The sequence below is a fragment of the Giraffa tippelskirchi genome, chromosome 9, assembly GCF_054371585.1.
Source record: "Giraffa tippelskirchi isolate mGirTip1 chromosome 9, T2T-mGirTip1v1.2.pri, whole genome shotgun sequence".
NCBI classification, from domain to species: domain Eukaryota; kingdom Metazoa; phylum Chordata; class Mammalia; order Artiodactyla; family Giraffidae; genus Giraffa; species Giraffa tippelskirchi.
In genome coordinates, this window is record NC_137283.1 from 157,532,771 (window position 1) to 157,548,316 (window position 15,546).

At 45.3% G+C, this 15,546-nt stretch overlaps 1 protein-coding gene across 1 annotated transcript in view; it reads left to right on the forward strand.

Annotated features, from left to right (window-relative positions):
• The first annotated feature begins 6,866 nt into the window (after positions 1-6,866).
• Positions 6,867-15,546, forward strand: part of TULP4 (TUB like protein 4) — a 196,324-nt gene continuing 187,644 nt past the window's right edge. Inside the window, exon 1 of the mRNA XM_081530138.1 lies at positions 6,867-7,054. The gene's annotated coding sequence lies outside the window, so the exon portion shown is untranslated. The remainder of the gene's footprint in view (positions 7,055-15,546) is intronic.

Sequence of the window (15,546 nt, forward strand, 5' to 3'; positions counted from 1 at the left end):
AACACACTGGGCTCTCTTAGCAAGCAAGAGGGGAGAAAGGTGGTTGGTTCAACCGTGTCTGCTGTGCTTATATTCTCAGAAGATTTATGGTAGACCTCTGCAGAATAGACAAGTACTTGAACACGGGTCCTGTTAGTGACTTCGTCCCGGCGACCAAGTATATTTTGGATTCATGGTCAAGGGAAGAAAAGGGTGAGTAAGGGAGCAGGGACACAGAAAAGGAAAGGATGGGGCGGAGGCAGAAGTATGACTTTAAAATGCTCGTTCCTCTTCTACAGCCTTCCTAGCTTAAGAAATGTAAATTGGGTGAATTGGATGTGGAGAAACTAAGGCTCAGGGTTAAAGAATCCGCCTGCCAATGCTGGAGATGTGGGTTGGATTCCTGGATCAGGAAGATCCCTTGGAGACAGAAAAGGCAACCCACTTCAGTATGCTTGCCTGAGAAATCCCAGGGACAGAGGAGCCTGGAGGGCTACAGTGCACAAGGTTGCAAGGAGTCAGACGTGACTTAGCGACGAAACACACACATACATACCCTTTGCAAACTCATTTTGGCACTTTATACTTTAACAAGTCCACTGAGGTCTAAAACTACATGCAGCCAAGCCCCCACCCCTTGTGCAGTTCACCCTGTCCTTTACTTTCATATGGCCCAGTCAAAAGAAATATTCCTGACAGGTTGCTATGAACAGTCCAAACTATAGACAGGTCGCAGGTTAGGAAAGGGCCCTGTCTATCTGTTAACAAATCTTATCGAATGAGCTATGGAACTTTAGCGTCCAGTAGAACTGGGGACCAACACCGCCAGCCTCTTTTACAGGCTGGGTGGAGAAGGTTGGAGAAGTGGAGAATGGGTTCAAGCTCCCCGTCACCTAGTGATGGAACGGAGATAACTCTGGGCCTTGAGACCATGTCTGTTCTTCTCACGTTCTGACTAGTTCTTGCACGTGGTGGCTAAAGCAAAAGCCAAAAGAGGATATAACAACCAGGTTATATAGGACAGAGTAACAGCTAAGTGTTTGAGGTGTCTGATATTCGTGTCAAGTCATTTCTGCTGTTATATTTCGGATTACAGGATTACACCCTGATCATCCACAGTTCCAACACGATAGCCCTCAGCTCCCAGCACCATGGCTCTCCTCCCCTGCAGCTTCCCAGGGGCAGCCAGCCTCCTGAAGTTTGAGTCCAAACTGTCGAGCCCTGCCCTGGATGTGCGTGCAGCTGCCCTTGCCCGGCTCCAGGTGTGGCCACGATGCCATCTTCTCTACTGTCTTAGTGCCTTCACTTTGGAGGCCTCCCAGCCATGGCAGGCCTCTCATGACCTTACTACTGAACCAGGCAGAGGTTGTTGGGGTCACTGACCTTAAATCACTCCTCTTCCTTCCCAGAGACCGATTCTGCATATCAAGAAGTGAGGCAGTTTTAGGACACCACCAGAAAAAAAAAAAGCATCTACTTGCCTCAACGGTTGCTTAACTAAGGCCACTTCGGTGCCTTCTGGAAGACCACTGACTCCTCTGCTTATAAAAAAAAAATTGTACACAACTACAGTTACCTCCTCAGACAGGGTCAGGTTAGCACTCAGGGCTGCCTGAAGGACCCTCAGCACTGGTGGTAGGATTGAGAGTGAGAATGAAACTTCAAGTGTGGGCAAAGCGTGTAGCTCACTCATCCCCTCTCTGCTCCTGGATGTGGGGAAGGGGGTGATGATGAAAACTCTCTCTTCCTTTTCAAAGCCATTTTCTTCTGTTGTTCAGTGGCTAAGTTGTGTTCGACTCTTTGCAACCCCATATTCTACAGCACGCCAGGACTCCCCATCCTTCACTGTCTCCCAGAGTTGACTCAAACTCATGTCCACTGAGTCAGTGATGCCATCCAACCATCTCATCCTCTGTTGTCCCCTTCTCCTCCTGCCCTCAATCTTTCCCAGCATCAGGGTCTTTTCCAATGAGTTGGCTCTTCCCATCTTTTCCTTTCCAGAGTGAGTTAAGCAGTACTTTTGGTCCCAGATGTTGCATCAGGCATTCCCTTTGCTCCGGAGCACTCAGTGGGCTGAGGAAGAAGAAGCAGTGAGCTGAGCAGAGGCTCCAGGCTGTGGGGCTGAGAGAAGAGGAGGATCTCACAGTAGCTTCCCAAGTGTCCAGCCCAGCTCCGCAGAGTGAAAGGAGAGGCATGGGTGGGCTCAAGGCCACTTCACAAGGCTGCCACTTCCCTGATGGACCACCCAGTTAGAAGGCTTTTCCTTATCTGAATCAAGTTCTGCTTCCATAAATGCACACACATCAGTTCTTGATTTGGACCGTGTTTGGTCCAAAGTAGGATCTCAACAAATAATGAAAAAGGACTAGTACTCTCACCAGATGATCATATTCTCTAGCATAGTTTTCTGTTTCTTTTAGGTTAAACCTATTTTCTTCAACAGCTATTGATAAAACAGTATAACATTATAATGGGCTCCCCAGGTGGCTCACTGGTAAAGAATCCACCTGCCAATGCAGGAGTTGAAGGAGATATGGGTTTGATCCCTGGGTCAGGAACATCCTCTGGAGGAGGAGATAGCAACGCACTCCAGCATTCTTGCCAGGATAATCTCATGGACAGAGGAGACTGGTGGGCTACAGTCCATAGTGTTGCAAAGAGTCGGACACGACTGAAGCAACTGAGCTCAACTGCACACATAACATTTTAATAGGGCTTCCAGAGCCCTTCCATCCTGGTCACCTTTCACAGGTTGTGCTGCAACTTATCAAGGTCCTTCTCAAAATGTGACTGGTGGGACCCAGGACAGAGAGAAACAGTCTAGCTGGGCTGGTTCTGCAGAGTACAGTAGCCCATGGGTACACCTCCCCTTATTCTGAAGGCTACATTTCCCTAATGAAGCCAAAGCTGACACTGGTATTTTGGGCTCTTGGGACATACTGAAAGACAAAAGGCTTGCATCTTATTCTCCAAAGGCTCTAGCTCCTGTGCTATGGATATTTCCTGTCTCCCTCTATCTAGATCCAGGTTCCCATTCCCTGTGCTGACTGTCTTGGTGGCAGAAGGGCTTGTGGCAGCAGAAGCTCTGGGCTCTGGATTCTGCCCTGGCCAGGAGGGAGGGGAGATGTGACTAGGGATGCTGGGTGTGAGGCAGGCAGTAAGGAGGCCTTGAGGGGAGAGCTTCTGGATCTTCAGTATCTGGATGTCTAAGAGCAATGTGACGGGGAGGGAGGGGTCCAGAGAAGCAAAGAGAGAGGACACAGAGACCCACCCAGGCACCCAGCTCTGATTTCTGATCCTTATGTCACCAGGCCCAGCCTTGGACCGGTACAGTTGTACTCAGCCATCACACTAGCCCTGCACTCCTTCACAGGCGCACAGCCAAATGTTGATGTGTGTAAAATATTTACATCGTCTCCCAGTTGTCATAGTGATACCAGAGGCCTACCAGATCCAGTTTGAGTTCGAGCTCATTGTGTGACCCAAGTCAGGTATAAGGATAGTATAACTTTTGAAGAAAGGTCAGAACTTTCTCAGAACTTTTATCTCTCAGAACTTTCAGGTACTTGGTCAGGATAGTAAGAAGTTTATCTCAAACTTGAACCTAGAGCTAAAGGACAACCAGTTAACAGTCACAATCATGAATGTCATAGGAGAGATGTTTTCTTTTAGTAACTATCATTCAACAGTTATTGGGGATTGATTTAATTTCTTCAAGTGTGTTGCTGAATTGTCTAATATTTAAAAGTATTTTAAGCATAATAAGATGAGAATTGTTGGGCCAGTGGGACTCCAAAGGCCTTTGGTAAGGTCCCTATTGCCAAATCTCCTTCTTAATTGCCCCCAGTTGCCTCAGATTTTAAATAATAGGTAATTTTTATTTCATAAAAAATTTGAAAGATTTTTTTAAGCCTAAAATGCTGATTCACAACTGATTTAGTAGACCTCTATAAATTAGCCTTCAAGTTAAAATGTCTTTTAAAAAAATAATAAATTAATTTGGCTGCACCAGGTCTTAGTTTCGGCCTGCAAACTTGGTTGTTGCATGTGGGATCCAGTTCTCCCTGCATTGGGAGTGCAGAGTCTTAGCCACTAAACCAGCAGGGAAGTTCCTCTCAAATGTCTTGAGGAAGCCATTTTCATCCTGAAAAGGCAGAGAGATGGAATAGGGAAGGAGCTGGTGGAGGTAAGGGCAGGGAGATGAAGGATACCTACCCAGAGTGACAGGGAGCAGAAGGAACAATAAGAACCAACAAGACATAGCATTTGGCTTGTAATAAGTATTTAATAAACCTGAGCTATTATTTCCCACTCCAGTACTCTTGCCTGGAAAATCCCATGAACGGAGGAGCCTGGTAGGCTGCAGTCCATGGGGTCGTGAAGAGTCGGACACGACTGAGCGACTTCACTTTCACTTTTCACTTTCCTGCATTGGAGAAGGAAATGGCAACCCACTCCAGTGTTCCTGCCTGGAGAACCCCAGGGACGGTGGAGCCTGGTGGGCTGCCATCTGTGGGGTCGCACAGAGTCGGGCATGACTGAAGCGACTTAGCAGCAGCAGCAGCAGAGCTATTATTTTGGGTTGAGTACCTATTTTATGTATCAGGCACTATACTAAGTGCTTTACATAAATTATTTCATTTAATGCTTTAAGCAGTCCTGTGAGGTAGATGCAGTTACTTGAATGTACTGTTAAAGAAACAGTGTTAAGCATATTGTTCTTGTTAACACTTGTTCCTAAGCAGTAGAAACAGGACTTCTATGAAGATACTTGCTTCGAAGACCATTCACACCACTGTTCACGCAGTGGGAAACTACAGAGGTGGAAGTGAGACCTGAGAGAGCCTTTGCAGTTTTGCTGAGAGCTGGCTCTATGTGTGCCCAAAGTGCTTGCATAAAAAAAGGTTTCCACACGTGAGCCATAAGGAAAACTATAGTATTATGAGAAGAGTGGTTTCAAGGTTAATATTTTTTTTCATTTTGCAGAAGAAAGAACACTCACGTTGTTCAGTCTTAATGGTACGTTAAATGATTGTTAGACTGTTACATTCATTGCATTTGTTAAGTCAAGAAAGTTCTTCAACTGCATATTTTCATCTTTTCTCCTTTCACTAACTCTTTAAGATCTAATAGTCAGGGTCATATTTTTCAAAATTTTCTCCAGGTCCTGATTGCCTGATCCAAGTTAGCGTGCACACGTGTGTGTGTGTGTGTGTGTGTGTGTGTGTGTGTGTGTGTGTGTGTGTAAGAGAAACAGACTTTTAAAAAATGTATATATTTTAAATAATTCTGGTTAGAGGTTGTACATTTTGAGAGTAAGGGCCATATTGTATATACTTCCTTTGGTTGCTCCACAGACTTTAGTATAACATTTAGCCCTCAGTTGAAGCATAATACTCATTTCATTGAATCAGTATTATCTTTTATGTTTAAGGTATTCTACGACAGTGGAGAAGGAAATGGCAACCCACTTCAGTGTTCTTGCCTGGAGAATCCCAGGGACGGCGGAGCCTGCTGGGCTGCCGTCTATGGGGTCGCACAGAGTCGGACACAACTGAAGCGACTTAGCAGCAGCAGCAGCAGCAAGACTTAAATGTAGTTTTACTTCTGAAGTTTTCAAAATTAATTTTAGAGATAGTACAAAATGTGATTAAATTATGCTCATACTTCTCTTGAACATATTTTACTTATGTGCATATGATCATGGGGCAAATATTGTTTAAAAATTAACTTTTAAAAATTTAAAACAGTCTAGGCAGCACTTGCCAACATTTGTGAAATCATAGGCACGGCATTTCAGAATTTAAAGACTCTAGCCCAACTCTTTTCTTTCTGACAACCAGAAAATCACAGACGCCAGAATTCTTAAAGCTGAAGCTGATTTGAAAAATTTGGCAAATAAGCAAAAATCGAAGAAAGTGGGGAAGGCTTGTAAAGATTGGCTGCTACATTTAATTATATAGGGCATGTTCGGACACGACTGAGCAGACTATGCAGGCACACAAGCCTCAAAAGAAAGGATGCCACTCTCGTCTGTTGTTTGTTTTTTAAACTACACATACGTGAATAGTCCCACAACCATCAACGCTATTTCTGTGTACCTGATGGAAAATGAAGGACAGGTGTATCAGTTTCTGTTCCTAGCAGGACATCAATTTAACGGGGGAAAAAGGCTGTGGATACTTTTTCTCTGTGTGAGTTAAAATGAAGCTATCCAGTCTTTTCCCCATAAGACCCACTGAAAAAAAGAGATACAATATCTCTGAGATCATCACCATCAAAGGCACTTCAGTGACTGTTTTCATGGAGACAGACGGTGGCTCCCTGCAAGAAGCAACGTGCGCTTTCTAGAGACTTTCAACTCCAGACCGAGTGTGACATCAATGTCCGGCTCAAATGAAGTTGAGACGGCACCCGAATCTATTCCGTTCCCGGGTTAGGAAGGATTCCCTCAAGGGAGCGGGGTTCAGATTGGACTAGGTCCCCGCTGTTTTCACTGTTGCCCAGGCGGTGTGACGGCTGCCCGTTGGGACGCGGGCTGCGGGATGTGCGCGTGTGACACGTGCGTGGGGCTTGAGTAAGCGCGCCGGTGGGTGTTCGGGGGTGCGTGTGTGAGCTGAGGGAGCGCCCGCGAGTGTGAGGGGCGGGGGCCGGCGAGCCTGCGGGGGCTCCACGCGTTGACGGCAAGCGGCCGAGGAGCGCGAGGCCAGGATGGCGAGGCCGGCGGCGCCCCTCAGCCGGGAGCCGGCGGGCGTTAACGGTCGGGACGCGGGTCCCTGGCGCGGGGGTCGGGAGCGGGGCGCCCCGCGCGAGGGCGCGAGGCCGGCCGGGGGGCGGCGCCTGCCAGCCGCGCCGGGTCACGTGGCGCGGTCACGTGGCGCGGAGCCGGGCCCAGCGGCGGCGGCGGCAACGGCGGCGGCGGCTGCTGAGGGAGGCGGAGACTCGGAGACGCTGAGGGGAGGCGGCTGGCGGCGGCGGCGGCGGCGGCGGCGGCGGCGGCGGCGGCGGCGGCGCGGGGCTGCTGGAGGCGGAGAGGCGCGGAGGAGCGCGGGGCCGCCGCCACCGGCGCCCGGAGGTGAGGCGGGCGCGGGGCTGTTGTCACCGCCGTCCCGGCCCGGGGCGCTGCCGCCCTCGCGGGAAGGAGGAGGAGGCGGCGGCGGCGGGCCCCGAGCGCCCGCCGGAGCGCCCTCGGGAGCCGGGGCGGGCGCTCGGGGCCCCCGGCCAGGCCCCTCTGCCGGGGCGCCTCGGGCGGGAGGGCCGGGGCGCGGCGGGCGGGCCCCTCCGTGGGCTCTCCGGAGGGCGCGGTGGGGAGACGGTGGCCGACACCCGGGCTCCTGGCGGCGCTGGCTGCTGTTTAACGGTTTGAGCCTTTTGTTTTCAGTTGTCTCAGAAAAATGGGGCGATGGAGGAGCTGGGTGCGCGCGCGCGCGTGAACGTGTGTGGTGTGTGTGTGTGTAAATCAGGAGGCGTTTGGCGTGGAGCCATTTTTTTTTTCCCCCTTAATTGTGGAGACAGAAAACCCCTTAAAACGGTTTCCCCCGGGGACACGGTGCTGCCCCTCTTCCTCCTCGGCATCTGGACTGAGTGGATTTCCCTCCCGGCCTCTTGCCCACCTTTCACCCCCGGCTCTCACCTCCGTGGAGCCCCCCGAGCGAGCGGGGGAGTCTGCAAAGCGGCCCGGTCACCTGTCGTGGCAGCTGCATGGAAAGGCTGGCGCGTGTGCTGTCTGGTCGGTGCCGTTTCCTCTGGCAAATCACGGGGATTCCGCTCCGAACGCCAACCCTTCTTCCCCTCTAGTCTGCGCTTAAAAACAAAGTGCACGATGCCGCCTCTGAAGTTTGACCCGTCTGGGCCAGTAGTAGGGAGAGGTGTTTTGCTTTTCCTCGTCACACCACTTCAAGGTTGGAAAGGTGAGGTTTTTCTCGCCTTGTGGGTGGAAATAAGGGTGACACAGCCCTGTTGGGGGCGGATGTGACTTACCTGCTAAAGGGCCATGGTGATCAGAAAGTCTTGGAACACTTCTCCTTGTGGACAGTCAACTCCCCTTACAGGGAGCTCTGGCCTGGGTTTCTCCCCCTTGAGGGCTCTCCTCCTCTTTGTATTTTGCAATAATGCAGCAGCACCTTAAGGATACCTAGTCGGGCAGGTTCTTTAAAAAAAGCAGGGAAAATAATTTGTTACTGAGGTTTTGCAGAATGTGAAAATTCACCTGGGGGTCCCTTGCTTTGTGTCTCAGGTATCCATTCCTTGGAGTCGAGTTCTTGCAGGCAGGGCCACTGGGAGTGGCGCTGTGGCCCTGGAAGATGCTCACCTCTGGAGCCCCGCAGCTCGCAGCTCGGTTTGCTGGGGTTTGGGGTTGGAGTGGATGTCAAGTGACAGGACACCTTGTACCTAGCCGCTGCAAACAGCAGGCGGCCTCCTGAACTGGCGATCTGGCCGGGTGGTTTGGAAGCTGATCTGAACATTGTCCAGTGATAGCCACTGCTTGTGTTGAGGGGATCTCAGCCGTGCCTTCTTATTTCTTGATAGTTTACTGTTGTGCACATGAGTATATGAATAAATACTTGATATATATGAATATAAATACTTGATATATATGAATAAAAACTTGATAGTTTACTGTTGTGCACATGAGTATATGAATAAATTTGTATAGCAAAATCTAGTGTTTAGTTCCTCAGTTATGGCATAGTACTTAATTTGTGTGAGAGTGGCTAGAGGATGTGAATTTCCTTGGAGAATTTTAAGTGCTCTATTTTAGTAAGGGCTGTGAAAGTAGCAGTGTTTCCATGGGATGGGGGAGGTGTTGTCCTCTAGAGTTAGAAGTATGTAATGCTGAGTTAGGGATATAGGGAGATATATAGGGGGACTTTTTTTTTTTTTTTTAACCACAGTGGAGCTTTATGACCTGGGAGAAGAGTAGAGAGCCAGTTACTTCCTGTGACTGAGAAATAGTAATGAATTTACTACTGTTTATTTTAAAACTGACTTCATTTAGAAAATATGTATCATATTGAACTTCCTAGTTTTCATATGGAGCTGTGCAAGTGGCAGTTTGATTATTTATGTTTTCCCCACCACAACTCCATACTTCGGCCACCTGGTGCCAAGAACTGACTCATTAGAAAAGACCCCAGTGCTGGGAAAGATTGAAAGCAAAAGGATAAGGGGATGGCATTGGATGAGATGGCTAGATAGCATCACTGACTCAGTGGACATGAGCAAACTCCAGGAGATAGTGAAGGGCAGGGGAGCCTGGCGTGCTGCAGTCCATGTGGTGGCAAAGAGTCAGAGATGACTTAATGAGCAACACCACCAAAACTCTGGAAAAAAGTTTTTTTTTAATCCTTGAAAGGATACGTGGTTCATGAAACCTGTTTTACACTGAACCACTCAACATTGATGCTGAGATTCCCCGGTAAGGAAAGAACAATGACAACACAGCAGCCTTCTTTCAGGATGCATTTCAGCGCTCTCACTGTGATGGTCTCGAGGACTGAATGAGAAGCCCAGGTGGTCTTTTGATCTTGCTGAAGGTTCACCAAATATCCGAATTTCTAGAAGGTTTTTCGCGTGCCTACCGTGCACAGGGCTAGGCTTGGACATTGTTCTTCATCTGTTTCACTGCATTTACAATATCAATTATAGACTCTTTCCTGTTCTCTTCTGTAGATGGAGAAAAACTGTAGATTGAGTGACCCAACTATGCATGTGGTTCATCACATGCGTTAAAAAACTGAGTAAAACTTCTGTTATGAAATGTCTTGATTTAGTTATTTCATTGGTTCCTAGTTAGGACCCTGGGAAATATTTTCAGTATTACCAAAAGCTTTCCCTAAATTGTACATTTGCCCTTAGTGAGACTGCAGGGAATATATAATTCAAATGTCAAATGTCTTTTAATTTGGCTGGGATAATGTTAATTTAGTCAACTAAACTTGTAAACATATTAAACATTCTAAGTTTTTTGTGATGAAATATGCATAATATAAAATTTACTGTGTTAAGCATTTTTAAATGTACAGATCAGTGACATTAAGTACATTCACCTTGTTGTGCAGCCATCACCACCAGCATCTCCAGAACTTGTTCATCCTCCTGAACTGAAACTTGTATCCATTAACTTCCCATCCTATTCTGTCCTCCTTCCCCTACTCCTGACCACCACCCTTCTACTTTCTTTCTCTAAGTATTTGACTACTTTAGGACCTTCATATAAGTGGGATCATCCAGTAATTGTCCCTTTGTGACTGGCTTATTTCACTTTGCATGTTCTCAGGGTTCATCCACTACTTCCTTTTAAAGGCTGAATAATATTCCGTTGTATATATATATTACATTCTGTTTATAAACATTCTAAATTTTAACACACTGAACATTAGCACCCGAGGTGCTTTCATGATGATCAAGAGTTCTCACTGAAAATTATAGTGAGATAATTTTGTTTAATTAAAACAAAATCAGATTAGTTGTTTTTCTAGTGCTCAGTACCTTTAAAAATATAGGAACAATGGGGGATAAAGCTAAGATGTACATTATATCCTTGGTGAGTCCTGTAATTTCCCTTCCACGTGCATAGTGACAAATGGTGTATCTTTCTGAAATTTGCAGCTGGTGCAGATGATGTTTTTGTTTCCCACCTAATATTATAGTGACGATGTATATTGAAGAACATGAAAGACTCGTCCTGAGGTATAGATTGTGTGGTGGTGGTAGTGCTTTAGTTACTAAGTCATGTCCAACTCTTGAGACCCCATGGACTGTAGCCCGCCAAGCTCCTCTGTCCATGGTATTCTCCAGGCAAGAATACTGGAGTGGGTTGCCATTTCCTCCTTCAAAGGATCTTCCTGACCTAGGAATTGAACCCTAGTCTCAACCTGCATTGTAGACAGATTCTTTACCGACTGAGCCATGAGGGAAGCCCTATAGATTGCTTAGGAAGGTTTATATCCCTTTGTTTACCACTTTCTAGGGCTTCTCAGGTGGCGCTAGTGGTAAAGAACCTGCCTGCCAATGCAGAAGACATAAGAGATGTGGGCTCCATCCCTGGGTCAAGAAGATCCCCTGGAGGAGAGCATGACAACCCACTTCAGTATTCTTGCCTGGAAAATCCTATGGACAGAGGAGCCTGGCAGGCTACAGTCCATGGGGTCGCAAAGAGTTGGACATGACTGAAGCGCCTTAGCATACCACTTTTGAAAATCATGCATTGGTTCCCTAACATTCTCTAGTGGGGATGGAGGAGGGTTCTTTTCTTTTTTTTTCTGAGGATCTTTATGAACTTCTCTGTCTTAGCGTATATGATGTGTTTGAGTTCATTTCAATTACTGTCCTTTTGAGGCTCAAATTGCCGTGTATCTAGTCAGATAGATGTATTCAGGTTGGCTCTGAGTCCTTATGACACACCTCCAGTGGCCTGTAGTAGCTTTCTTGGTTTCTGGTGTGACGAAATGTTCCAGGCTCATCTGTACTCTTCCTGTTCCAAGGGAAGGGAAAGTAAATGACCAATAAATATATTAAAATGTTCAATTTTACTAGTAATTAAAGAAATGAAATTAAAAGCAAAAATAAGGGACTTTCCTGGCACTCCCAATACAGGGGGCACAGGCTCGATCTTTGGATGGGGAACTAAGATCCCATATTCCATGCACTGCAGCCAAAAAAAAAGCAAAAATAAGATACCATTTGTAATAAACCAAATGTTTCTTCCTCACATTCTTATGTTGAAACCCTGTCCCCTAGTGTGCTGGTATTTGGACATGGGGCCTTTGGGAGGTAATTAGGGTTAGGATGGAGCCCTCATGATGGCATTAGTACCCTTATAAGAAGAGACAGACAGCCAGAGACCTCACTAACCCTTTCTGCAACACTTCCTTCCCCGCCCCCAACATGTGCAAAGAAGGGGTCATTTGAGCCTATAGCCAGATGGCAGCCACTTAGAAGCCAAGAGAAGAGTCTCAAATGAAATCTACCTTGGTGTCTTAATCTTAGAGTTTTCAGCCTCCAGAATTATGAGAAATAAGTTTCTGTTGTTTAAGCCACCCCAGACTATGGTATTTTTTAATGGCAGTCTGAGCCAACTAAAACACCATTTTTCAATGATTATATCAGCAGTATAATTTAGACTCAATTTAGACCTTAATGGATGTGAAACAATTTGGTAAAGCTTAATATAAGGTATTATATTATTATGATTACTTCTGGTATGCCTCCTCTTGGTAGTTAGTCTTAATATTTGGGCATTTCCCAGTTTGAAATGGGAATAAGGATGATAGTAATTCTCAGTGCTGGTGAAGATGAAGGAATTGTGTACTCTTGGTCAGATTTATAAGTAGATTTATAAACTGATGCACTCATTCTAAATAGCTACTTAGAGTGTAGAGTGTTAGTCACTCAGTCATGTCCAACTCTTTGTGATCCCATGGACTGTAGCCTGCCAGGCTCCTCTGTCCATGGAATTCTCCAGGCAGGAATACTAGAATGGGTAGCCATGCACTTCCCCAGGGGATCTTCCTGACCCAGGGATTGAACCTGGGTCCCCTGCATTGCAGGCAGATTCTTTACCATCTGAGCCACAGGGGAAGCCCACAGTAGCAGCTGTTATGTATCAGAATGTAAGATTCGCATTTAACTCAGCAATTCCATATTTGGGAATTTATCCTGAAAAATAATACGAAAAGTTAACAAAGATATGTATATAGTAAGAACTATTTACTGTGTGCAGTTATTTAGTAAATACTCTGAGTAAAGAACTGATTAGAGTACTTTGCATGCAGCCATTGAAAATAATAAGTCTGTATTAACCAGTCTGGAAAGATGCCCATTATAAATTATTGAGTGAAAAAGAGAGGTTACAGAACAGTAGGCATAGAAAATGCTGGACAACTAGGCTTTGGAGGCCAAGAATCATACCTACGAGAATCTAGGTTCCAGGGACCGCTTAGTGAGCCATCTGTTTCGGGTGGTCTCAAAGACAGCACCCACTGATTTCATTCTCGTGTCATAAGGTTTCATTTCCCTGGAGAGAGAATATGATTGGCCTTTTTAGGTAATTTGTCAGTTGCTCGAAGTTGACAGCACCACAAAGATGGAACTTGTTTTTAGAGTCCAGGAATCACAAGGTAGGAAAGCTTCTTGATGAAAGTGAAAGAGGAGAGTGAAAAAGCTGGTTTAAAACTCTTAACATTTAAAAAACTAAGATCATGCCATCTGGTCCCATCACTTCATTGCAAATAGATGGGGAAACAATGGAAGCAGTGACAGACTTTATTTTCTTGGGCTCCAAAATCACTGCAGATGGTGACTGCAGCCATGAAATTAAAAGACGCTTGCTCCCGGGAAGAAAAGCTATGACAAACCTAGACAGCATATTAAAAAGCAGAGACATCACTTTGCCCACAAAAGTCTATATAGATAAAGCTATGGTTTTTCCAGTAGTCATGTATGGATGTGAGAGTTGGACTATAAAGAAAGCTGAGCGCCGAAGAATTGATGCTTTTGCACTGTGGTGTTGGAGTAGACTTTTGAGAGTCCCTTGGACTGCAAGGAGATCAAACTGGTCAATCCTAAAGGAAATAAGTCCTGAATATTCATTGGAAGGACTGATGCTGAAGCTGAAACTCCAATATTTTGGCCACCTGATGCGAAGAACTGAGTCATTGGTAAAGACCCTGATGCTGGGAAAGATTGAAGATGGGAGGAAAAGGGGATGACAGAGGATGAGATGATTGGATGGCATCACCGACTCGATGGACATGAGTCTGGGCAAACTGCAGGAGTTGGTGATGGACAGGAAAGTCTGGTGTGCCACAGTCCATGGGGTTGCAAAGAATTGGACAGGACTGAGAGACTTGAACTGAATCAAAAGTTAAGTTGGGGTGCTTTTTTACTAAAGAAAGGGATGATTCCAGGAAGACAAGGAGATAGACACCTGCTACACATTCAAATGGGGCTTCCCAGCTGTTGCTAGTGGTAAGGAACCTGCCAGTGCAGGAGACACAAGAGACTCAAGTTTGATACCCTACAGAAGGAAATGGCAACTCACTCCAGTATTCTTGCCTGGGAAATCCTATGGACAGAGAAGCCTGGCAGCCTACAGTCCATGGGGCTATAAGAATCTGACACGACTTAGTCACTAAACCACCACCACACATTCAGGTAAAATTAAATACATTCTTTGCTCAGAAACATTGGATTAATTACTACATCTCCATAAAGACTACAAACTCTGATAAACTTGGTCTTTCTTTCCCTTTTAGATATTGTTTTTGTCATGTTAGAACCTATACAAGTGGATCAACTCTACTTGATTTGTCTTTCATAGAAAATAATGGGTCAAAATTAAAATTTTCAATTATTCATGGATTTAAAAAATTATGCTGTTTTCCCTTTAAATGTGGTTAATTAAAAATCAGGTATATTTCTCTGATGTCAGTAAGCAGAAATAGAAGTCTTTGCATTTGTGTGGTGACAAGGATACCCACCTTTCAGAGAAAGAGTATTTTTAGAATAGAATGGAAAAGTAGTGTTTATGGAAAACCTCCAATAGTAATGGAATAGTAGGTTGTAGATTGTAGAAAATTATTCTGTAGGTGTGCAAAGGTCTGTGCAGATAATATAGCCTTACTTGAACATCTTTCTCACTGTTACTATTTTTAATCAAAATCACGATTAGAGTCAACATGGAAAGAGCTTTGAGAAAGATAACACACACTACAGTTTAAGATTCACAAGTTCTCACTTTTTAAAAATTAAAGACTTAATTTAGACCTTAATGGATGTGAAAGGATTTGGAAATGCATAATAGAAGTTATTATGTTGTTACAGTTATTTATGCTGTTTCTTTTTTGGTAGTCTTAATACTTGGACATTTCCTCTCTGTTTGGAATGGGCATGGTAGAGCTCCTGGGTTAAAGGTTTTGTTGTATGAGATCTGTTCATGTCTGATTAAGACTAAGAAGTTGGCCTTTTTCAGAAATAATTTTTATGACAGCCTCAACCTTTCCATTTAAGTCTCAGCTGTTGATCCCAAGCTTTTTTACTAGTTAGGACTCAATTCTGCAGGCTCTTTGGTATCTGCCTTCTAAAAGTGTTGCTCAGTGTTTTCAAATTCTACTTAGATAGAGACAGATGTCACTGGGTTCAGAATTTTTTCATCCAAATTGAATGTTTCTTTGACCAGTTTCTTGCAAACAATAAAGGGAAGATTAGTTTAGACTTCCAAGGAAGTTACACATGATGTGTGTGTGTTAATTTTTAGCCTCTGGCAAGAGAAATCAAGAGTCTTATGTAGAACACACTTTGAGTACTGTGTTGTTGTCCCCGTACTTAGCTTTCTTTCATCTTTGGCTTTTAAGAGTATATGATACTGTCCTGGGGAAACACATGGCACTGTCAGTGACAGCTGTGACAAAATAGTGTTGTCAGAGGCCCTCCGTGAGGTCCTCTCCATGAGGACATGCTGGGTAGTACTGAAACAGTTTTAATATTCCTGAAAAGTTGATCGGTAGTGATGGTACCATATGCTAAGAATATACAGGATCATCCTCACCCATAAATCAGTTTCTT